This window comes from Arachis ipaensis, chromosome B03 (assembly GCF_000816755.2).
Source record: "Arachis ipaensis cultivar K30076 chromosome B03, Araip1.1, whole genome shotgun sequence".
Taxonomy (NCBI): Eukaryota; Viridiplantae; Streptophyta; class Magnoliopsida; order Fabales; family Fabaceae; genus Arachis; species Arachis ipaensis.
Window position 1 is genome coordinate 70660806 of NC_029787.2, and position 25520 is coordinate 70686325.

The 25520-nt window shown below is 38.5% G+C and overlaps 1 long non-coding RNA gene across 1 annotated transcript; it reads right to left on the reverse strand.

Annotated features, from left to right (window-relative positions):
- Positions 1 to 25290, reverse strand: LOC110270190. Its single transcript, XR_002359412.1, has 3 exons — positions 25280 to 25290; positions 8482 to 8496; positions 1 to 494 (listed from the first exon to the last, which is right to left on the reverse strand). It is a non-coding gene; the product is annotated as an uncharacterized LOC110270190 (long non-coding RNA).

Sequence of the window (25520 nt, forward strand, 5' to 3'; positions counted from 1 at the left end):
CGGTTCGAACCGGCCGGTCGGACCGGTCGAACCGTGAACCGGACTGAAAAACGGTTCGGACATTCATCAAAACCGTAAAATTCAAAAACCGGAATTGAACCGGCGAATCGGCCGGTAACCGGTCGGTCGAACCGAACCGTGACCCGGCCGGTTTTTTGGATGGCAACAAAACGCTGGCGTTTTTTCATTCTGAATCCCTAAATCACCAAAACTCCAGATGCTGAGATCCCTAAATCACCAAAACGCCTTCCCTTCTCTGCTTCAGTGGTTCTCATTCTTCGAGCAGGCTTCGCTGAAGCTGCTTCCAACGCCTCACTGAGTCACTGTCATACTCACACCGTCACACGGGTCGAGGGCTCGCCGTCGAGCCATCGCAGACCCGTCGAGAACTGAGAAGTGAGAACGCCTCACTCTCACACGGGTCGAGCCACCGCCGTCGAGCCACTGCCGTCGAGCCACCGCAGCAGCCGTCGAGAACTGAGAAGGTGCCTTCGCTGTCTCCCACCGCCTCACTCTCACTCTCCCTGTTGCATGTTCTGCCTTGAAGGTAACTTCGCTGTCTCAGTGTCTCCCACTCTCCCTGTTTTATTTTTCTTTGAACTCTGTAGTGTGATTACTCAAACTGGATGATTTTACTTTGAACTGAAACTGATCTGTAATTCAGCATGATGAACACCGAAACTTTGAACTTTGAAATTCTGTCTCCCTGTTTTATTTTTATTTGAACTGTGTAGTGTGAAACTGTGAATTGATTCAAGATTCAACTGATTGGAAGGATCTAAACTGTAATGTGATTATTGACTAGTGAGTGATTACTGAAACTGAACTGTGATTCAACATGATGACTGATTGTTGTTTACTGATTAGTTATTAACTGAGTAATTACTGAAACTGAACTGATTTTGGTTTGTTTACTAAACTGGATTTTGTTGTTTGTTGAATAATTGTGAATAATTTTGAATAATTTTGGATGTTGTTTGTTTACTGAACTGATTTCGCTTTTCGCTTTCTTCCTGTTGGCGCTCTCCCTCTTCCGTTTCTCTTCTCCTTCCCATTCACTCTCGCCTCCAATCCAGTAACTATCTAACTAACTACTCTCCAATTTTGTTCCACTTATTTCTTTATTATCATAATTTGATTGCATGATTGTACTCTGATATTATTTAATTGAAGCTAGAACTATGCTTTTGGATTGTTCAGATTCTTGATTTAATATGGGATTAGGTGAAATTTGTGTTGATTTTTTGCCTTTATTCTATTTGCTACTGCAGCTTCTGCAAATGGAGATATTGGGGTTGAATTACCTGGTCGATCAGGCAGAGATTATATTCATGGGGACTGGAACTAGTGAAGGGATACCTAGAGTTAGCTGCTTGACTAATCCTCTGAAAAAATGTTTGGTACAATCAAGAAAAAAACAATCTTTGTGGAAAAAATAATTAAGATTTTGCTGCAATGGAAGTGAATGTTCAGGGTTTTGTTAATATTTCTATATTTCATGATTATTGTAGGTATGTTCAAACTTCAAAGGCTGCTCAGCCGGGCAATAAGAATAGGAGACTTAAACATATAAAGACTGCTCAACCGGGCAAATTGGTAGAATGTTTTTTAACATATAAAGACTTGCTGAACACGTATTGGATTACAATAAGCAGACAATAGATGATTTAGTTAAATTGTTTGGGATATTTTGATGCAGCAATGAATCATATTAAAACTTCAGACCTATGTAGGTAGTAATTAGAATAAGTGAGGTAACGGTTGAGAACTTAGGTTGAGAATATAAGGTGCTCCCAATGGCCTTTAGGAACATGTAATTACAACTTTAAGATTTATATTAGACTATAATTATGTTTTATTGTGTTTATTTATATTTTATTTATTATTTTATTAGAAAACAGTTTTTTCGGTTCAACCACGGTCAAACCGGTTGAACCTATAAACCAGTGAACCAGTGACTAGAACGGTTCGATGACCGGTTCGGTTTTCAGAACCTTGCTCCTAACCTTAACAGTGGAGGTTTAGTTTCTCATGGCAAAGAGAAAATAAGGATTCTGATAAAATATATTTTTAGTAGTCTGGAATTGGAATTCCCCCCTTGTGGAATAATTCCAATCCCCTTTTATATCTAATCCTAATTAATTTAAAAATCTATCTTCTAAAACTAAAATAATATCTTTTCCTATTTTCAAATTTAAATTTAAATCAGAATTAATTAAAGCAATCAGCATGTCTTCAATTGATGGATGGGGACCACTTGTTTCGTCCATTCTACAGCTTCAAATTTGTGTTTTCTGGGTTGGAATCTGGGTCAAAACAGCCCAGAAATCACCCCCAGCATTTTTTTGCGTTTTCTGTACGTGACGCATGTCACGTGTATGCGTCAGTCACGCGTACGCATCGATGGTATTCTTAGCGTGTCACGCGTATGCGTCAGGTACGCACACGCGTCGCTGTGCATCTTCGCTTTTCACGCATACGCGTCAAGTACGCGCATGCGTCGCCATCGAAAGTTCCAAATCACGCGCACGTGTCAGATACGTGTACGCGTCGCTCCTCGCTGTCATCTCCTTTAGTTCTTGTGCTGCAGAAACTCCATCAAATCCAGCCAAATGCTACCTAAAATAAACAAAATTGCACAAGACTCAAAGTAGCATCAATAGTGGCTAAAATATAATTAATTCTTCATTAAACTCAACAAATTAAATGCAAAATCACTAGAAAAAGATAGGAAAGATGCTCATGCATCACCCAGTTGGTAAGGCCGACCTTGAGCATCCCTCCTCCACTTAGCTCCAGGCACGCAGATGTCAGCAAGGACTTGATCCAACTTTTGGTCAGTGTTGACCTTTCGAGTGTATGAATTAGGCTCATTTTGTGGCTCTAGCAACTATAGCGCCACCCTCACACTCTCAGGGCTAAAATTCATGATGTGCCCTATGACCATGGTGCGCCAATTCTTTGGCTCTAGGTTTGCGCTTGTATCATGCTTCTTTGTGACCCAAGAGTTGGCATAGAATTCCTGCTCCATCAACACACCAACCTCCGAGTACTCATCATCTTTCAGCTTGAAGGGGACCTCGGAAATCACCTTCTTCTTCCTCACCACGTCATAAAAATGGTCTTGATGGGCCTTGGAGAAGAATCTTATGAAATCCCATGGCTCGGAAGCAAGGGCTTTCTCCTTTCTTTTTCTTGAAAATTCTCCGCTCTTTGGTGCCATAGAGGTAAGAATGGAGCAAAAAGCAGAGTGTCAAACACCAAACTTAAAAATTTTGCTCGTCTCCGAGAAAATAAAAATATAAGACAAGAACAAGACAAGAAAATAGAAGGAATAGATAGAGGGGAGGGGTTAGAGGCTTCGGCCTTTGGGTGAAGAAAGGGGAGAAAATGAAGAAAGGGAATGTGTATGGTGAAGGGGAAGTAAGAGGGGAAGAGTAGTGAAAGTGTGGTGAAAATAGATGAAGGGAGGGGTATTTATAGGAGGGGTGTGGGGCTTGGTTCGGTTTTGGGGAGGAAAAAATGAGGGAAATTGAATTTTGAATGTGGTTGTTAGAAAGAGATATAGATGGGATTGATGAGAGGTGATTGGGTGGAGTGAAAGGTGCGGTGAAAGAATCAAGGGAAGTGATGGGTGATGGGATAGATGAATGTGGATGGAAAAGTGGGTGAAAGGAGAGAGAGAACGGATAAAAGTGAGCAAATGGTGAAGTGGTTGGTGGTTGGGTGTTATCCATTGGCCAAGGACTTCAAAAATTCAAAATAGCATGCTGTTTCCCCCCTGGGCATTGAACGTCGGGCTGGCGTTGAACGCCACCAGGGGGATCTCCCACATTTTTTTAGAATTTCTGGCATTCAACGCTAGGAATGGGCATTGAACGCCTTAGGGGGACTAAAAATTGGTCCTGGACTGCTCCTGTATGGACGTTTAGCGTTCAACGCCAGCAGGCAATCTCTTTCAGGGTGTGCTGCTTTTCCTGCTGTGCTTTTCTGTTTCTGTTCTAAGTACTATACTACGAAAATAAATAGAAAACAACTTAATATGAAATCAAACTCAAATTAGTGAAAATAAAACAAAAGAAAGTGAAATTAAAATATAGGATACGTATGGTTGGGTTGCCTCCCAACAAGCGCTTCTTTACCGTCATTAGCTTGACGGACAGCTCCTTGACGGAGGTTCATAAGGGCTTAGGTCTTCACCCCTTATTGTAAACTTCCTCCCTGTGCCCTCATGAATTAATTCACCATGCTCCAGAGACAGGATCCGATTCACAGTATGTGGCATGACTGGACTTTTTGTGAAGACTACTCTCATGCTAGGTGAGAAGTCTTCAGTAGAAATCTTCTTGTTCCTCTAGCCCTTGGGTACTTTCTTCTTGAGGCCTCCTTGATGACTGTGCATCATGATATATTTTTTTATGCTTTTCCATATCAAAATTTAATTCATTTTGCTTAGTCATTGAGTATTTTTGTACTTAAGTTGTATATTGCTTCGATTTCTTTGAATTGTTTAACTTTATAAAAAAATGGTGAAAAAAGAAGCAAAAAGCACAAAAGAAGCAAAGGAAGCTAGCGTGCCACTTGGTGCTCTTGGCGTGGCATGCCAGGCTTATAAAACAGAAAGGGTGCTCAACACTACACCATGGGCATGGCACGCCAATTATATTTTTCAGAGAAGGGAGGAAGTTGCATCACTATGGGCATGCCACTTGGTGCTATGGGCGTGGCACGCCAAGTTTGTGAAGCCAAGATCTCAAAGAGGGCGTGCCACTTGGTGTTTTGGGCATGGCATGCCAGGCTTGAGTTCCAGAGAAGTGATTTTGAGCCTCCACTATGGGCGTGGCACGCCAAGCATTAGCGGGGCACGCCAGGGCATATGCCAGCCTGACCTCCTCCTGTTCAAATGAAGATATCTTGAGCTACACAACTCCAAATGAGGTGATTCCAGTGCCATTAGAAAGTAGACATCCAGAAATTTCTAACACTTTATAATCAACACTGGAATTGAGTAAGATATTGACCCCGAAAACACAAGGAGCACAACACGTCCCTGTAGAGTTACCAGCCTGACCTCTTCAACTTCAAAGGAACATAACTTGAGTTGTAGAGGTCCAAATGATATGATTTTGGTGGCGTTGGAAAGCTGACATCGAGAGTTTTCCAATGAAATATAAAACTCTATAGTGGACTGATGAGCAGATAATTTATACCCTTTTTGGCATTGTTTTTAGGTAGTTTTTAATATGTTTTAGTTAGTTTTTATTATATTTTTATTAGTTTTTATTCAAAAAATCACACTTCTGGACTTTACTATGAGTTTGTGTATTTTTCTATGATTTTAGGTATTTTCTGGCTGAAATTGAGGGACCTGAGAAAAAATCTGATTCAGAGGCTAAAAAAGGACTGCAGATGTTGTTGGATTCTGACCCTTCCGCACTCGAAATGGATTTTCTCAAGCTACAGAAGCCCAATTGGCGCGTTCTCAATTGCATTGGAAAGTAGACATCTTGGACTTTCCAGTAATAGATAATAGTCCATATTTTTCACGAGTTTTTATGGCCCAAACTGGCATCAAAACGCAGGTCAGAGACCCTTTTCTGGCGTTAAACGCCAGAACTGGCATAAAAGCTGGAGTTAAATGCCCAAACTGGCACCAGAACTGGCGTTTAACTCCAAGAAAAGCCTATGCACATGAAGCTTCAATACTCCGCCCAAGCACACACCAAGTGGGCCCGGAAGTGGATTTCTGCATCATTTACTTATTTCTGTAAACCCTAGGTTACTAGTTCATTATAAATAGGACCTCTTGCTATTGTATTTTCATCTTTGGATCATCGTTTGATCTCTTGATCATGTTTTGGGGGGCTGGCCATTTGGCCATGCCTGGACCTTCATCACTTATGTATTTTCAACGGTGGAGTTTCTACACCTCATAGATTAAGGTGTGGAGCTCTGCTGTTCCTTAAGAATTAATGCAATTACTACTGTTTTCTATTCAATTCAAGCTTATCTTCGTTCTAAGATATCCATTTGCACTTCAACATGATGAATGTGATGATTATGTGACACTCATCACCATTCTCACTTATGAACGCGTTGAATGCATATCTCTTGGCCTCCTGGTTCACGACGCATGGTTGTCTCTCCTGACAATAGAGCCTTCCATTCCATGAGATCAGAGTCTTCGTGGTATAGGGTAGAACTATTAGCAGCATTCTTGGGATCCGGAAAGTCTAAACCTTGTCTGTGGTATTTCGAGTAGGATCCGGGAAGGGATGACTGTGACGAGCTTCAAACCTGTGAATGTGGGGCGCAAGTGACAGTGCGTAAAAGGACAATGGTCCTATTCTGATGCTAGCGGGAACCGACAGATGATTAGCCCTGCGGTGACAACACAGATGGATTTGTTTTCGTCCGAGATGATCATACAGCTTACCATGGAAGGAGGTAACGCATGGTTGGAAGAAGGCAGTAGGAAAGCAGAGGTTCAGAAGCAACAAGCAACTCCATACGCTTATCTGAAATTTCCACCAATGAATTATATAAGTATCTTTATCCTATTTTATATTTTACCTCTCTTTTAATTATCAAAACCTCATAACCATTTGAATCCGCTTGACTGAGATTTACAAGGATGACCATAGCTTGCTTCAAGCCGACAATCTCCGTGGGATCGACCCTTACTCACGTAAGGTATTACTTGGACGACCCAGTGCACTTGCTGGTTAGTTACACGGAATTGTGATAGAATTCTTGAGATCACGTTCTCCCACACCAAGTTTTTGGCATTATAGCCAGGGAATGAATAATCACGATCTCGTGTACCAAGTTTTTGGCGCTGTTGCCGGGGATTGTTCGAGTTTGGACAACTGACGGTTCATCTTGTTGCTCAGATTAGGTAATTTTATTTTATTTTTAAGCTTTTTTATTTTCGAAAAAAATTCAAAAAAAAAAAAATTATTCTATGACTTCAGAATTTTTAAGAATGAATTCTAGAGTTTCAGATGATGCTTTTATCATCACAGGAGCTAGTTGATTCCAATCAATTTGGCTGTTGTATGTAATGTTCTGCTGATGCTTGGCTACCCAGGTCTAATCTTTTTAGACTGAATCTTTAGACTAATATTGCATGATTCCTGGAATTCGAATTAAAATTTTGAATTTCCTTATTTTCTCTTCCAAATTAATTTTCGAAAAATCCAAAAAAAATTAATAAAATCATAAAAACCAAAAATTTTGTGTTTCTTGTTTGAGTCTAGTGTCAAATTTTAAGTTTAGTGTCAATTGCATATGTTGATTTTTCCAATAAATTTTTGAAAGTCCATGCATTAAGTTCTTCATGATCTTCAAGTTGTTCTTAATGATTGTCTTTGTTTGATATTGTGTTTTTCTTGTTTTGTGTCTTTTATTGTTTTTCATATGCATTTTTGAATTCTTATTGTCTAAAGTTTAAAAATTTTTAAGTTTGGTGTCTTACATGTTTTTCTTTTCTTAAAAATTTTCAAAAATATGTTCTTGATGTTCATCATGATCTTCAAAGTGTTCTTGGTATTCATCTTGACATTCAAAGTGTTCTTGCATGCATTATGTGTTTTGATCTTGCATTTTCATGTTTTGTGTCATTTTTGTGTTTTTCTCTCTCCTCATTAAAAATTCAAAAATTAAAAAAATATCTTTCCCTTGTTTTGCTCATAATTTTCGAAATTTTAGATTGATTTAGTCAAAAATTTTAAAATTTAGTTGTTTCTTATTAGTCAAGTCAGAATTTCAAATTAAAAATCCTATCTTTTCAAAACTTTTTCAAAAAATCAAATCTTTTTCATTTTTCTTCCATAATTTTTGAAAACTTTAAAATTTGATTTTCGAAATCTTTTTCTTATTTTTATTTCATATTTTTGAAATTAATGCTAACATTTAATATTTTGATTAAAAAATTTTCAAGTTGTTACTTGCCTATTAAGAAAGGATCAATCTTTAAATTCTAGAATCATATCTTGTAGTTTCTTGTTAGTCAAGTAATCAACTTTAATTTCCAAAATTAAATCTTTTTAATTTCCTTCTCAAATCTTTTTCAAAATAAATTTCAATCATATCTTTTTCAAAATCAATTTCAAAATCTTTTCTAACTTCTTATCTTTTCAAAATTGATTTTCAAATCTTTTTCAATTCACTACTTGACTTTTTGTTTGATTTTAAAAGTTTACTATTTCTTATTTCTTTCAAAACTACATAACTACTTTTCTCTCTTTAATTTTCGAAAACTCCTCACCACTTTTTCAAAATTCCTTTTTAATTAACTAATTGTTTTAAATTTTAATTTTATTTTATTCCTTTTAATAATTTCGAATTTTAACTAATAATTAAAATAAAAACAAAAAATATTTTTCTTTTATTTTTAATTATTTTTGAAAACTCTCTCTCTATCATCTCCTTCTATTTATTTATTTAATCACTAACTTCTCTTCTTCTTATAATTCGAACCCTCTCTCCCTCTCTCTGAGTTCGAATTCTTCATCTCTTCTCTCTACATCATCATTCTACTCTTCTACTCTTCTACTCACATAAAGGAATCTCTATACTGTGACATAGAGGATTCCTCTTCTCTTCTGTTCTCTTCTTTTTCATATGAGCAGGAGCAAGGATAAGAACATTCTTGTTGAAGCTGATCCGGAACCTGAAAGGACTTTAAAGTGGAAGCTAAGAGAAGCTAAAGCACAACACTCTGGAGAGGACCTTACTGAATTTTTTGAAAAAGAAGTAGAGATGGCCGAACCCAACAACAATGGTGGAGATGCAAGGAAGATGCTTGGTGACTTTATTGCACCCTCTTCTGACTTCTATGGAAGGAGCATCTCAATTCCTGCAATTGGAGCAAACAACTTTGAGCTTAAGACTCAATTAGTTTCTCTAATGCAGCAGAATTGTAAGTTTCATGGACTCCCATTGGAAGATCCTCATTAGTTTTTAGCTGAATTCTTGCAAATCTGTGACACTGTTAAGACCAATGGGGTTAATCCTGAGGTCTACAGACTTAAGCTTTTCCCCTTTACTGTAAGAGACAGAGCTAGGACAAGGTTGGACTCACAACCTAAAGATTGCCTGAACTCTTGGGAAAATCTAGTCAATGCCTTCTTGGCCAAATTTTTTCCACCTCAAAAGTTGAGCAAGCTTAGAGTGGAAGTCCAAACCTTCAGACAGAAGGAAGGTGAATCCCTCTATGAAGCTTGGGAAAGATACAAGCAATTGATCAGAAGGTGTCCATCTGGCATGCTTTCAGAATGGAGCATCATATGTGAGTGGAAGTCCAAACCTTCAGACAGAAGGAAGGTGAATCCCTCTATGAAGCTTGGGAAAGATACAAGCAATTGATCAGAAGGTGTCCATCTGGCATGCTTTCAGAATGGAGCATCATATGTATATTCTATGATGGCCTATCTGAATTGTCCAAGATGTCATTGGACAACTCTGCTGATCGATCTCTTCATCTGAAGAAGACACCTAAAGAAGCCCAGGAACTCATTGAAATGGTTGCAAATAACCAGTTCATATACACTTCTGAAAGGAATCCTGTGAATAATGGGACAACTCAGAAGAAAGGAGTTCTTGATATTGATACTCTGAATGCCATATTGGCTCAGAACAAAATATTGACTCAGCAAGTCAATATGATTTCTCAGAGTTTATATGGAATGCAAGCTGCATCAGGCAGTACTAAGGAAGCTTCCTCTGAAGAAGAAGCCTATGACCCTAAGAATCTCGCAATGGAAGAGTGAATTACATCGGAGAATCCTATGGAAACACCTACAATCCTTCATAGAGGAATCATCCTAATCTTTCATGGAAGGATCAACAGAAGCCTAATCAAGGCTTCAATAATAAGAGCACGGTTTGGCAATAACAAACCTTTTCCATCATCTTCTCAGCAACAGATAGAGAATTCTAAGCAGAGCTACTCTGACTTAGCAACTGTAGTCTCTAATCTATCTAAGACCACTCTCAGTTTCATGAATGAAGCATGGTCCTCCATTAGAAATTTGGAGGCACAAGTGGGGCAGCTAAGTAAAAGAGTTACTGAACTCCCTGCTAGCACTCTTCCAAGCAATACAGAAGAGAATCCAAAACGAGAGTGCAAGGCCATAACTATAACCAACATGGCCGAACCTGGAGAGGAAGAAAAGGCAGTGATTTTCAGTGAAGAAGACCTCAATGGACGTCCACCAGCCTCCAAAGAGTTCCCTAATGAGGAACCAAATGAATCTGAGGCTCATATAGAGACCATAGAGATTCCACTGAACTTACTGTTGCCATACATGAGCTCTGATGAGTATTCTTCCTCTGAAGAGGATGAAGATATTATTAAAGAGCAAGTTGCTCAGTATCTAGGAGCAATCATGAAGCTGAATGCCAAGTTAATTAGTAATGAGACTTGGGAGGATGAACCCCCATTGCTCATCAATGAACTAAGCGATCTGGTTTAACTGAAATTATCTCAGAAGAAATAGGATCCTGGAAAGTTCTTCATACCTTGTACCATAGGCACCATGACCTTTAAGAAGGCTCTGTGTGACCTTGGGTCAAGTATAAACCTCATGCCCCTCTCTGTAATGGAGAAACTAGGGATCTTTGAGGTACAAGCTGCAAGAATCTCACTAGAGATGGCAGACAATTCAAGGAAACATGCTTATAGACTTGTAGAGGATGTCTTAGTGAAGGTTGAAGGCTATTACATCCCTGCTGATTTCATAATCCTAGATAGTGGGAAGGATGAAGATGAATCCATCATCCTTGGAAGATCCTTCCTAGCCACAGCAAGAGCTGTGATTGATGTGGACAGAGGAGAGCTAGTCCTTCAATTGAAAGAGGACTACCTTGTGTTTAAGGCTCAAGGATCTTCTTCTGTAACCATGGAGAGAAAGCATGAAAAGCTTCTCTCAATATAGAGTCAAACAGAGCCCCCACACTCAACTTCTAAGTTTAGTGTTGGGAGGCCACTACTGAGCTCTGAATCTCTGTGAGCCTCTCTAAGAGCTCACTGTCAAGCTATTGACATTAAAGAAGCGCTTGTTGGGAGGCAACCCAATGTTATTTAATTATATTTATTTATTTTTCATTGCTATTTTATGTTTTCTTTAGGTTGATGATCATGTGAAGTCACAAAAACAACTGAAAAATCAAAAATAGAATGAAAAATAGCATTAAAAACAGCACACCCTGGAGGACAGGCTTACTGGCGTTTAAACGCCAGTAAGGATAGCAGAATGGGCGTTTAACGCCCAGCCTGGCAGTATTCTGGGCGTTAAACACCAGAATGGGCAGCACTCTGGGTGTTTAACACCAGAAATGGGCAGCAGAGTGGCGTTTAACGCCAGGAAAGGTAGCAGAGCTGGCGTTTAATGCCAAGAAAGGTAGCAGAGCTGGTGTTAAATGCCAGATTTGGCACAGAATGGGCATTTGAACGCCAGAATGGTGCAGGGACTCAAATTCCTTGACACCTTAGGATCTGTGGACCCCACAGGATCTCCACCTACCCCACCTCTTCTTCTCTCCTCTTCATACCTTTCCATAACACTCTTNACCTCTTCCCCAAACACCATTCACCTATCAAATCTTATCCTCTTCTCCATACTCTCTTCACCACTTACATCCTTCCATCATTATACCCCACCTACCTCACCATTCAAATTCAAACTATTTCCCTCCCAAACCCATCCACACATAGCCGAATACCCTCTCTCCCTTACCCTATAAATACCCCTCCTTACCACCTTCATTTCCACACCTCATACACACTTCTTCTCCCCTTGGCCGAACCACTCACCTCCCTCCATCTCCTCCATTTCTTCTTCTTCTACTCTTTTCTTTCTTCTTTTGCTTGAGGGTGAGCAAATCTTCTAAGTTTGGTGTGGAGAAAGCATTGCTTTTTTATTTTTCCATAACCACTAATGGAACTAAAGGCCGAAGAAACCTCTAGAAAGAGGAAAGGGAAGACAATTGCTTCCACTCCGAGTCATGGGAAGATGGAGAGATTCATCTCACAAGCCCATCACTAAGAAAAGGATGGAGCAAACAAGAGAGCCCACTCATGGACCTCAACAAGAGCATGAGAAAATTCCTCATCATGAAATCCTGAGATACCTCAAGGGATGCACTTTTCTCCATAAAATTATTGGGAGCAAATCAACACCTCCTTAGGAGAATTAAGCTCCAACATGGGACAACTAAGGATGGAGCACCAAGAGCACTCCATCCTCCTCCATGAAATTAGAGAAGACCAAAGAGCCATGAGGGAGGAGCAACAAAGGCAAGGAAGAGACATAGAGGAGCTCAAGCACTCCATAAGATCTTCAAGATGAAGAACTAGCCGCCATCACTAAGGTGGACCCGTTCTTTAATCTCCTTGTTCTTATTTTTCTGTTTTTCGAAAATTATGCTTTATATTTTATTTATGTTTATGTCTTTATTGCATGATCATTGGTGTCTAGTGTCTATTCCCTAAAGCTATGAATGTCCTATGAATCCATCACCTTTCTTAAATGAAAAAGGTTTTTAATTGCAAAAGAACAAGAAGTGCATGGTTTCGAATTTTATCTTGAAGTTAGCTTAGTTATTTTGATGTGGTGGCAATACTTTTTGTTTTCTGAATGAATGCTTAAACAGTGCATATTTTTGAATTTGTTGTTTATGAATGTTAAAATTGTTGGCTCTTGAAAGAATAATGAAAAAAGAGAAATGTTATTGATAATCTGAAAAATCATAAAATTAATTCTTGAAGCAAGAAAAAGCAGTGAAAAGCAAGGCTTGCGTAAAAAAAAGAGAGAGAAAAAGAAAAAGAAAAAAGCAAGCAGAAAAAGCCAGTAACCCTTTAAACCAAAAGGCAAGGGTAGAAAAAGGATCCAAGGCTTTGAGCATTAATGGATAGGAGGGCCCACAGGAATAAAATCCTGGCCTAAGCGGCTGAACCAAACTGTCCCTAACCATGTGCTTGTGGCGTGAAGGTGTCAAGTGAAAGCTTGAGACTGAGCGGTTAAAGTTGTGGTCCAAAGCAAAAAAAGAGTGTGCTTAAGAGCTCTGGACACCTCTAACTGGGGACTCTAGCAAAGCTGAGTCACAATCTGAAAAGGTTCACCCAGTTATGTGTCTGTGGCATTTATGTATCCGGTGGTAATACTGAAAAACAAAATGCTTAGGGTCACGGCCAAGACTCATAAAGTAGCTGTGTTCAAGAATCAACATACTGAACTAGGAGAATCAATAACACTATTTGAATTCTGAGTTCCTATAGATGCCAATCATTCTGAACTTCAAAGGATAAAGTAAGATTCCAAAACTGTTCAGAAGCAAAAAGGCTACAAGTCCCGCTCATCTAATTGAAGCTAATCTTCATTGATAAGTTTGGAATTTATTGTATATTCTCTTCCTTTTATCCTATTTTGTTTTCAGTTGCTTGGGGACAAGCAACAATTTAAGTTTGGTGTTGTGATGAGTGGATAATTTATACCCTTTTTGGCATTGTTTTTAGGTAGTTATTAATATGTTTTAGTTAGTTTTTATTATATTTTTATTAGTTTTTATTCAAAAAATCATACTTCTGGACTTTACTATGAGTTTGTGTATTTTTCTATGATTTCAGGTATTTTCTGGCTAAAATTGAGGGACCTGAGCAAAAATCTGATTCAGAGGCTGAAAAAGGACTGCAGATGCTGTTGGATTCTGACCTTGCTACACTCGAAAGGGATTTTCTCAAGATACAGAAGCCCAATTGGCACGCTCTTAATTGCATTGGAAAGTAGACATCTTGGGCTTTCCAGAAATATGTAATAGTCCATACTTTGCCCGAGATTTGATGGCCCAAACTGGCGTCAAAACGCCAATTAGAGACCCTTTTCTGGCGTTAAATGCCAGAACTGGCATAAAAACTGGAGTTAAACGCCCAAACTGGCACCAGAACTGGCGTTTAACTCCAAGAAAAGCATACGCACGTGAAAGCTTCAATGCTCAGCGCAAGCACACACCAAGTGGGCCCGGAAGTGTATTTCTGCATCATTTACTTATTTCTGTAAACCCTAGGTTACTAGTTCATTATAAATAGGACCTCTTGCTATTGTATTTTCATCTTTTGATCATCGTTTGATCTCTTGATCACGTTTTGGGGGCTGGCCATTCAGCCATGCCTGGACCTTCATCACTTATGTATTTTCAATGGTAGAGTTTCTACACCTCATAGATTAAGGTGTGGAGCTCTGCTGTTCCTTATGAATTAATGCAATTACTACTGTTTTCTATTCAATTCAAGCTTATCTTCATTCTAAGATATCCATTCGCACTTCAACATGATGAATGTGATGATTATGTGACACTCGTCACCATTCTCACTTATGAATGCGTGCCTGACAACCACTTCCGTTCTACATGAAAACGAGCTTGAATGCATATCTCTTGGCCTCCTAGTTCACGACGCATGGTTGTCTCTCCTGAAAACAGAGCCCTCCATTCCGTGAGATCAGAGTCTTCGTGGTATAGGCTAGAACCATTGGCAGCATTCCTAGGATCCGAAAAGTCTAAACCATGTCTGTGGTATTCCGAGTAGGATCCGGGAAGGGATGACTGTGACGAGCTTCAAACCTGCGAATGTGGGGTGCAAGTGACAGTGTGGAAAAGGACAATGGTCCTATTCCGACGCTAGTGGGAACCGACAGATAATTAGCCCTGCAGTGACAACGCAAATGGATTTGTTTTCATCCGAGAGGATCATACAGCTTGCCATGGAAGGAGGTAACACATGGTTGGAAGAAGGCTGTAGGAAAGCAAAGGTTCAGAAGCAACAAGCAACTCCATACGCTTATCTGAAATTTCCACTAATAATTACATATGTATCTCTATCCTATTTTATATTTTACCTGTCTTTTAATTATCAAAACCTCATAACCATTTGAATCCGCTTGACTGGGATTTACAAGGATGACCATAGCTTGTTTCAAGCCGACAATCTCCGTGGGATCGACCCTTACTCACGTAAGGTATTACTTGGACGACCCAGTGCACTTGCTGGTTGGTTGCACGGAATTGTGATAGAAGTCTTGAGATCATGTTCTCCCACACCAAGTTTTTGGCACTATAGCCAGGGAATGAATAATCACGATTTCGCGTACTATGGACCTTAAATATGAAGGTGAGACCATTATTTCAGCATTGCAAACCTGGGCGTGGCACGCCAATTCCTTTCCTAAAATGGGCATGGCACGCCAGGTCTTGGGCGTAGCATGTCAGTTCTAATGGCCAGAGAGGAAGATTTAATGCATCATTGAAGGTGTGGCATACCAGTTTCACTACACAAGGGGCGTGGCACGCCAAGAATGGGCGTGGCATGCTGGGGTATTTGACAGACTGACCACTTCACCTTCAAATGGGCATAGCTTGAGCTACAGAAGTCCAAATGAGTTGATTCTAGTGGTGTTAGAAAGCTGACATCTAGGACTTTCTAATAATATATAATACTCTATGATAAACATTCATTTTAAGGCCTAAACAACTCCATCTATCCAGCATTGCAAAGTGGGTCATACTCCAAAGAGCAAATTCAAGTTGGCGTGGCACGCCATCTTCTTCCTGCAGCCCCCAACCTTCAACCAAGCCCACTCCAACTCTCATTCAAGCCACAATTGTCAACCAATCAAGGCCACAAGAAGCATCTAGAATAGTTTATTTTCATCTCATTGTAATTTGCTTTCAATTTTATTTAAGATTGTAATTTAGGGGAGCCTATATAAAGGCCTTAGTTTCATAGAATTAAGGGCTATCATCTATCATCATTCTGGACACAATTGGAGGAGTGAGTCTTCAAACCCTCCTTTCCACCATTCTCTTCTTCTCTTTTCTTTCTTACTTGTAAATATTTTAGTTATGAATTACTAACTCTTTCCATTAGGAAAGAGAGCTCTATTGCTATTTGATGGATTGATTATTTTTATTCTTCTTCTTCTCTTCATCTCTCTTTAATTTACTAGAAGGGATTTTGTTCTTCATGTTAGCATTCAATTATCTTGGAAAAGTGATTGAATGTATTTGGGTTTTATGTGAACCTTGGAAGAGGAATCATAAAACCATGCTTGAAATCCTTTCTCACACTTGAGTAGATTTGGGTTTTGGGTTGGATATTGTGACATTTAATCTACCCACTACTTGGATTTATAAGGATGTGTGGTATAATCAGGGAACAAGCTTTATCTCTTCTCATGGGCAACTAGACCAAGGGAGTGGCTATTGATCAAGATTGGAGAGATTGAGTTACCAAGGAATTAGGACTCAATCACTGATGATTGCCAAGAGGTCAATGAGTTGCATGATTGAAGATGTGATGAAATCAATTAATCCAGAGAATGTAATATCTCTTGATCCCAATGCTTATTTTATCTTTCTTTCTTTTATTTACTTTATGGTTATTTACATTGTCTGCACTTTACATTTCCAGGACTTTACTTTCTTATACTTTACTTTCCTTGCCATTTACTTTCTTGCACTTTATTACTTTCCTTTACTTTCATGTCATTTATATTTCTTGTTGATTATCTCTCCTTAATGTTTATCTAACTAGAATAATTAATCAACTATTATTTGTTTAATCCGTTAATCCTCGTGGGATCGACCTCACTCTTGTGAGTTTTTACTTGACGAAAATTCGGTATACTTGTCAAAGGAATTTTTGTAGTGATACATTAATTCCGTCTATCAAGTTTATGGCGCTGTTGCCGGGGATTAATTGTGATTAACAAACTACCGGTTGATTGATTATCTAGATTAGGCATTTTTCTTTTGTCTTTGATTTCTTTTGTTTATTTATTTTCTTTTGCTAACTAACTGTTTGTGATATTGCCTCACTGGGAATTTTCTCAATTGTGACAAGGGAAATTCCAATATCTTTTATCTTGGTGATTGTGTTAGTTACACAGAATTTTCAAGAAAGAATAGAGTATCTTTTATATTTTGGTCAATCAAATTTCATGAAAAACTTTCCACCACCACAGAATGATTCACATTATCATGCTCATGGTGGGTGGGAGTATCAAGAACATGAAATGGGGTGCTTTCCAGGGCCACAAAATGGTCCATATTTTGATGAGTGTAATCACTACTCATGTTGTGGCTGGAAAAATCAAAATCAAAGAGATTTCACTCATTCATACCCCATTCATCAAGAGCCATCACCTCTTAATTATCTAACCTTGCCTCCTAGTTTTACATGTCCAAATTCTTCATCACTTGAGTATGCCTCAGCACAAAATTTCTTGCCACATCCATACAATTCATTTCACTATTCACAAAACTCATTTCAAAATCTACAAAATTCATTTTACCACTCACAAAATTCATTCTAAAACCCAAGCCAATCACCACAACCTACACAACCTTCCTTAGACACCCAAAGATTCTCCAGGATTGAAGCACTCCTTGAAAGCATTGGAGAGAATATAAAAATAATTAGATAGGGGGGAGAGAGGATGGAAAGTAGTATGGAGGATTTCATCCAATGGTCTAGAAAATTTAGAGAGGAACAAGATATCACTTTGAAGAACATTGAAGTGCATATAGACCAATTTGTGGGTGAAAAGGAGGAATTGGAAAAATAAGAAAAAGAGGCCCCTATACCAAGTGAGATTCCAATGAAGAAGGAGGAGGTTGTGAGAGCATATAAGCCTAGTGCTCCATACCCATAGAGGCTACTAAAGGTGACAAACGAACATGAAAACTCACTCCCAAAGGAAGCAATACGAAATCATGCAGAAGAAAGGGAGGAAGTCAATCAAGGGAGTCCACACTCCAATGAAACAGAAAGTTGCATAAAGGGTGAGTTCATTGAACCACCAATTCAAGATGTTCTTGATGAAGAGGACACTCTAACCATAACACAACACCCAAGTTTTGAAAACAAAGAAGTGAAGGCACTCAACAAAAGCACTGGAATAAGGATTGTGACCAAGAAACAATTAAGAATATCTATGGAAAGGAGAAGGTCAAGGAACAATCCAACTCCTGCTCCAACAAGCAAGTTCACTCAAGCTAACAACAAAAGAAAGCTTGTTGGGATGCACTCAAAACAGGGGATATCAAACTTCTCCTCTGCTTCTCTGAAGTCATTTCTATTAATCAATTGAAAGAAGAGGAAGAAAGTTGAGAACAACATGTCAAGCTAATGGCATCAAAAGAGCACTTGTTGGGAGGCAACCCAAACGTAGATAACATTCCCTTTCTTTGCTTGTTTATTTTCAATAATTTGGCATATGATTGCATTCTAACTTTGGTATTGCCATGCAACAATTTGATTTTCAATTTTTACTTGGTACTTGCATAAATCTAAAATGAAAGGATCACACTAAGTTTGGTGTTGCCACTTATTTTTCATGCTATGTACCATGCACACACCACTTATTACTGCAATCATATTGTCTTTGTTTCTTTCTTGTGCCTTATGGTATCTTTAATTTTGCTTGCTTAAGCACATGCATTACTCACATTTCATTGTTAAAGACACTCATGACCCATCATAAACCCTATCACTATTGTTTTAATTGTTGCTTGAGGACAAGCAATCATTCTAAGTTTGGTCTGGGAAGGGAAAGAATAGGAGAAAAAGGACAATAACAATGAAGATGAACTACAAGGTGGTAAAGTTCTTTTTTCCTCTTACTTATTTTCAGCACTTTAAATTACAAGATTGTCTTCTATTTTCTTTGTATGCATGTGTGATTACTCCTTGTGAATAAGCATAGATTGATATTTGATTTGTAATATGTTGCTATGATATCATGATTATCATCTTGAATTTTACTTGCACCCAATATCTCTCAGAATGTAACAAATAAATTATTCTTTTGAAAGGAAAATGTTGAAGAATTTTATAAATCTTGGGGCAAGCAAAAGATTAAGAAGAGTGAATGTTCTGATTGTGTGATTGTATATTGAGGTTGCATGCTTGTGAAAACTTGCATGGGAGCTCATAGACAGGAAAGGAAGTTTAGAGAAGTTTTATGGAAATTCTCAAACATCTATTGATCCAAGAAGCAGCAACAAAAGAAAACAAAAGAAAAAGAAAAACAAAGAACAAGGTCCAAGGCTCTGAGCATCAATTACTAGGAAAAAAAAGAAAGAAAGAAGAACTCAAAGAGTTATTGTCCTAGTTAAATGCTTGTGGTGGATTTGTGTCAAAGAGAGAGGCTTGAGCAAGTAAATCCTAAGGGGTGCTTCAACACCTAATATCTTTGACCAACTAGTTTGTGAGTATTGATTGAAAGCTTATCTTAAAAAGCCGCTTTGAGACATGACATCTAGAGTCGAGGCCAAGATACAAAAAGAAAAGAAAAATGCTAGAAAATAAGTGCTGCTTCAAAGGTGACAATCTATAAAGAGACTTCCATAATATCATTTGAATGAAAGTCCTAAGATCTAAGACTTCCAAAATGTAAGGACTAATGAGCATTGGAATCCTTGCATAAGCATATAAATTGGAGTTCACCCCACTGTCACTTAACCACTTCACCCACTAAGGCATCATAAGCAATTCTTCAATACATTCCAATTAAGAGAGTTGTTTGTGCATAGTTCTTTTCTTGCTTGGGGACAAGCAAGATTTAAGTTTGGTGTTGTGATGATTGCGCATCATGTTATATTTTTCTATGCTTTTTCATATCAAAATTTAATTCATTTTGCTTAATTATTGAGTATTTTTGTGCTTAAGTTGTATATTGCTTTGATTTCTTTGAATTGTTTAACTTTGTAGAAAACGGTGGAAAAAGAAGCAAAAAGCACAAAAGAAGCAAAGGAAGCTGGCGTGCCACTTGGTGCTCTAGGCGTGGCATGCCAGGCTTATGAAACAGAAAGGGTGATCAACACTACACCATACGTGTGGCACGCCAAGCATGGGTGTGGCACGCCAATTATATTTTTCAGAGAAGGGTGGAAGTTGCATCACTATGGGTGTACCACTTGGTGCTATGGGCGTGGCACGCCAATTTTGTGAAGCCAAGATCTCAAAGAGGGCATGCCACTTGGTGTTTTGGGCAGGCCACGCTAGGCTTGAGTTCCAGAGAAGTGATTTTGAGCCCCACTATGGGCGTGACATGCCAGGGCATATGCCAGCCTGACCTCCTCCCGTTCAAATGAAGATATCTTGAGCTACACAACTCTAAATTTAGTGATTCTAGTGCTATTAGAAAGTAGACATCTAGAGATTTCCAACACTTTATAATGGAAACTAGAATTGAGGAAGATATTGACCCCAAAAACACAAGGAGCACAACACGTCCCTGCAGAGTTACCAGCCTGGCCTCTTCATTTTCAAAGGAACATAACTTGAGTTGTGGAGGTCTAAATGATGTGATTTTGGTGGCATTGGAAAGATGATATCTAGAGCTTTCCAACGATATATAACACTCTATAATGTACATTAAATATGAAGGTGAAAAAGACCATTATTTTAGCGTTGCAAACCTGGGCGTGGAACGCCAGCTCGAGGGCATGGCACGCCAATTTCTTTCCTAAAATGGGCGTTGCACGCCAGTTCAAATGGCCAGAGAGGAATATTTAGTGCATCATTGAAGGCATGGCACGCCAATTTCACAACACAAGGGGCGTGGCACACCAAGAATGGGCGTGGCAAGCCGGGGTATTTGACAAACTGACCTATTCACCTTCAAATAGGCATAACTTGCGCTATAGTGGTCCAAATGAGTTGATTCTAGTGGCGTTAGAAAGATGATATCCAGGGCTTTCTAATAATTTATAACACTTCATAATAGACATTCAATTTGAGGCCTAAACAACTCCATCTATTCAGCATTCCAAAGTGGGTCATACTCCAAAGAGCAAATTCAAGTGGGAATGGCACACCAACTTCTTCCTGCAGCCCCCAAACTTCAACCAAGCCCACTCAAAATCTCATTCAAGCCATAATTGTCAATCAATCAAGGCCACAAGAAGCATATAGAATAGTTTATTTTCATTTCATTGTAATTTGCTTTCAATTTCATTTAAGTTTGTAATTTAGGAGAGCTTATATAAAGGCCTTAGTTTCATAAAATTAAGGGCTATCATTTGTCATCATTCTGGACACAATTGGAGGAGTGAGTCTTCGGACCCTCCTTCCCACCATTCTCTTCTTCTCTTTTCTTTCTTACTTGTAAATATTTTAGTTATGAATTACAAACTCTTTCCATTGGAAAAGAGAGCTCTATTGCTATTTGATGGTTTGATTGTTTTTATTCTTCTTCTTCTCTTCATCTCTCTTTAATTTACTAGAAGGGATATTGTTCTTCATGTTAGCATTCAATTATCTTGGAAAAGAGATTAATGTATTTGGGTTTTATGTGAACCTTGGAAGAGGAATCATAAAACCATGCTTGAAATCCTTTCTCACACTTGAGTAAATTTGGGTTTTGGGTTGGATATTGTGACATTTAATCAACCTACTTCTTGGATTTATGAGAATGTGTGGTATAATCAGCATCTCTTCTCATGAGCAACTAGACCAAGGGATTGGCTATTGATCAAGATTGGGGAGATTGAGTTACCAAGGAATTAGGACTCAATTACTCATGATTGCCAAGAGGTCAATGAGTTGCATGATTGAAGATGAGATGAAATCAATTAATCCGGAGAATGCAAAATTTCTTGATCCCAATGCTTATTTTATATTTCTTTCTTTTATTTACTTTATGGTTATTTCCATTTTCTGCACTTTACATTTCCAGTACTTTACTTGCACTTTGCTTTCCTTGCCATTTACTTTCTTGCACTTTATTGCTTTCCTTTACTTTCATGTCATTTACATTTTTTGTTGATTATCTCTCCTTAATGTTTGTCTAATTAGAATAATCAATCAACTATTGTTTGCTTAATCCATTAATCCTCGTGGGATCGACCTTACTCCTGTGAGTTTTTACTTGACAACAATTAGATATATGATTAACCCCATATTTAAGGTTTATCTTGTATTGATTTTAAGGGATTTTATCACCTTTTATCCATATTTATTCAATGAAATAGCATGGTTTCATGATTGTCTCCCAATTTATGATTAAGTGTGAAAACATGCTTTCTAGCCCTTAATTAGCTAAATTTAATTCACCTTTGATTCCACTAGATGCCTTGATTTGTTTGTTAAGTGATTTCAGGTTGAAAAGGCTAGGAATGGATCAAGGGAATAGAGAGAAAAGCATGCAAAGTGGAGAACACATGAAAAAGCCAAAGATTTGGATATCTTCATCCACGCGCACGCGCACCGTACGCACACGCGTGGATCACAAAAATGAAAGGGACACACACGCGCACTGCACGCGTACGCGTCGGTGGCCGCACATGATATTTTAATAGAAAACGTACCCAGCAATTTTGAGGAGCTGTGGGGCCCAATTTGCAACCAACTTTGGCGCCAAAATTTATTTAAAGGACCAAGGATTGAAGGGAAACAACACTTAGCATCATTTACACACATTAGGATTAGTTTTAGTTAGTTTTAGAGAGAGAAGCTCTCACTTCTCTCTAGAATTAGGTGTAGGTTAGATCTAGATTAGGAATTCTTAGATCTAGGTTAATTTCATGCTTTGATTTACTTTTCCTTTTGCAATTCTTCTTCTTCTACCTTTCTTCTCTCTAGTTTTGCACTTAATTCTTGTAGTGTTGATGCTCTTTTGTTCTTCCATTTTCCTTTAATACAATTTATGATTCATGTTCCTTTATTGTTCATTTGATTTGTTGTTATTTAATTCCTTGCAATTGAGTAGTGTAGATTTACTTTCCTTGCAATTTTACTATGCTTTCCTTTTATGCCTTTCAAGTGTTTGATAAAATGCTTGGTTGGATTTTAGAGTAGAATTTTAGTGCTCTTGGCTTGGGAAGGTAACTTAGGAACTCTTGAGTTATTAATGTCCAAGTGATTGATGATTGGGAGCCATTAACGCTAGATCTCACTAATTGATTTGGTGGAGAACTAGGACTTATGGACTTGGATTGACATAGCTCATTTGACTTTCCTTTATTAGTTAGAGGATGACTTAATGGGGTTGATCCTTGCCAATTCTCATGTTGTTGTTAGTGATAGGGATAGAGATCCTTGACCACCAAACCTTGCCAAGACCTTTTGTTATTTGAATTTCATCTCCATTTACTTTTCATGTTTCTTATCCAAAACCCCAAATATACAACTCATAACCAATAACAAGAACACTTGTTTGCAATTCCTAGGGAGAACGACCCGAGGTTCAATACTTCACTTTATATATTTAGGGATTTGTACTTGTGACAAACAATCTTTTGTATGAAAGGACTATTGTTGGTTTAGAAACTATACTTATAACGAGACTTTATTTGTGAATTCTAGACCACACAAAAGTCTTCTCATCAGTATACTTGCCGAAGGAATTTTCGTAGTGATACATTAATTCCGTCCATCACTCCTCATTCAATGGTAGGTGGTGAATGCCCAACACTAAACTTAGGTTTGATATCTGGGGGCTCTGTATGACTTTCCACTGAGAGAGAAGGTTGAAACACTAGGTGTTGTATGCTAGTACCTCCTCCTTTGTCTGAGAGAGGTTGATGCTTAGGAATCTTGAATAGTAATGGTCCTCATACATCCTTAGGATGAGCTCTCCTCTTTTGATATCAATCAAGGCTCTCCCAGTTGCTAGAAATGGCCTTCCTAGGATGATGGAGTCATCCTTTCCCTCTGCAGTGTCAAGTATCATGAAGTCTGCAGGGAGGTAAAGCTCTTCAACCTTTACTAGGACGTTCTCCACCAAACCATAGGCCCTCTTTAAGGACTTATCTGCCATCTCCAGTGAGATCCTTGTGGGCTGTGCCTCTTGGGTCCCCAGTTTCTTCATCACAGAGAGATGCATCAGATTTATGTTTGATCTAAGGTCGCATAGTGCCTTCTCAAATGTGATGGTCCCTATAGTGCAAGGAATTAGGAAGGTCCTGGGATCTGGCAATGTCTAAGGCAGCTTTTTTTGCACTAGTACACTACACTCCTTGTGAAAACCACCGTTTCATCTTCCCTCAAGGCCTTCTTCTTAGAAAATATACTTTTTAAATTGGCCATATAGGGAGGCTTCTTTTCCAACACCTTAGCAAAAGGAATGTTGATTTGTAGCTTCTTGAAGACTACCAAGAATTTAGCAATTTGTTCATCCTCAGTCTCCTTTTGCATGCTTAGAGAGGGTTGTACTTCAGGCTCCTTCATCTTGACTTGGGTGTGTACTTGTGCATTTCTAATCTCCTCCTGAGCCTCTTCCTCTTGCAAATCCTTAGCAACAACTTCCTCCTTGGGTTCGGCCTTCTTGTCCATAGTGAGGGCCTTGCACTCTTCCCTTGGATTTACCTCTTTGTTGCTTGGAAGAGTGTTGAGAGGTCTCTCAGGTATCCTACTGCTCAACTAACCCACTTGTATCTCCAAATTCTAAATTGAGGACTGTGTCTCTTGCATGAAGCTATGAGTGGTCTTGGAGAGCTCAGAAACTATTGTGGCTAAGCCAGTAAGGCTTTGCTTAGGCATCTCCATCAGCTACTAAGAGGGTTAGAACTATCTATTGTTGAAGCTATTTTGATTGGTTCCATCCTGATTGTTGTTGAAGCCTTGTTGAGGCCGCTGCTACTCCCTCCACCCAAAGTTAGGGTGATTCCTCCATCCCTAATTAAAAGTATTTGCATATGGATCATTATTAGAATTTCTGGAGGAATTTCCCATGTAATTAACTTCTTCCATGGTGGGTATAACAATCCTAGTTTTTGAAAATCAAATGATTAGTTATTTGTGATTTATTATATTTGTTGATAATCTTATTTTAAGAAAATTATTTTACTAAAGGTAATTAAATGGAGTTTCATGATAATTGAAGTTTAAATTAATTAGAATTTTTATATAATCTTTATTAGATATTTGATATAATTGAAATTATAATGTTAGTAATTGAAAAATAAGAAGATTTGTATAATTTAATTTAAATAAATTCTATTTTAAATGAATTATGTTATTAATTTGAACTCCTAGAAATTATTTTATTAGAAATAATTGATTTAACTTAGCAATATGTTGATAAATAATGTTCCTAAATATTTTTAAGATAGTATATTTGATTTTAAAATAACTCTACCCTTCAATTTTATCAAAATATCTATTCATACCTATCCTTATTATTTTATAAAATCTTAATTTCTAATCCCAAATTCCCAAATTGAATCAGAAATCCTAATTCCCAAATCCCAGAAACCCTAACCCTAACTCCCTCACCACACTCAGCCGTACCCCCATTTCTCCCCTTCCTTTCCTAAACGTAAAAATCACACACACACACAGAGGAGACCGCCGCCGCTGTGACCATCGCACTACCACCGTTCAACTCCGCTCGCGCTGCCGTGCGTTCCGTCACCATTAGAGTCATCATCGCCGTTTGTGGAACCGCGACACCGTCGCCGTCGAGCTGCTTCGCAGCGCCGTCCCGTCCATAGAGCCCGAGCCCGCGTCGCCGTCG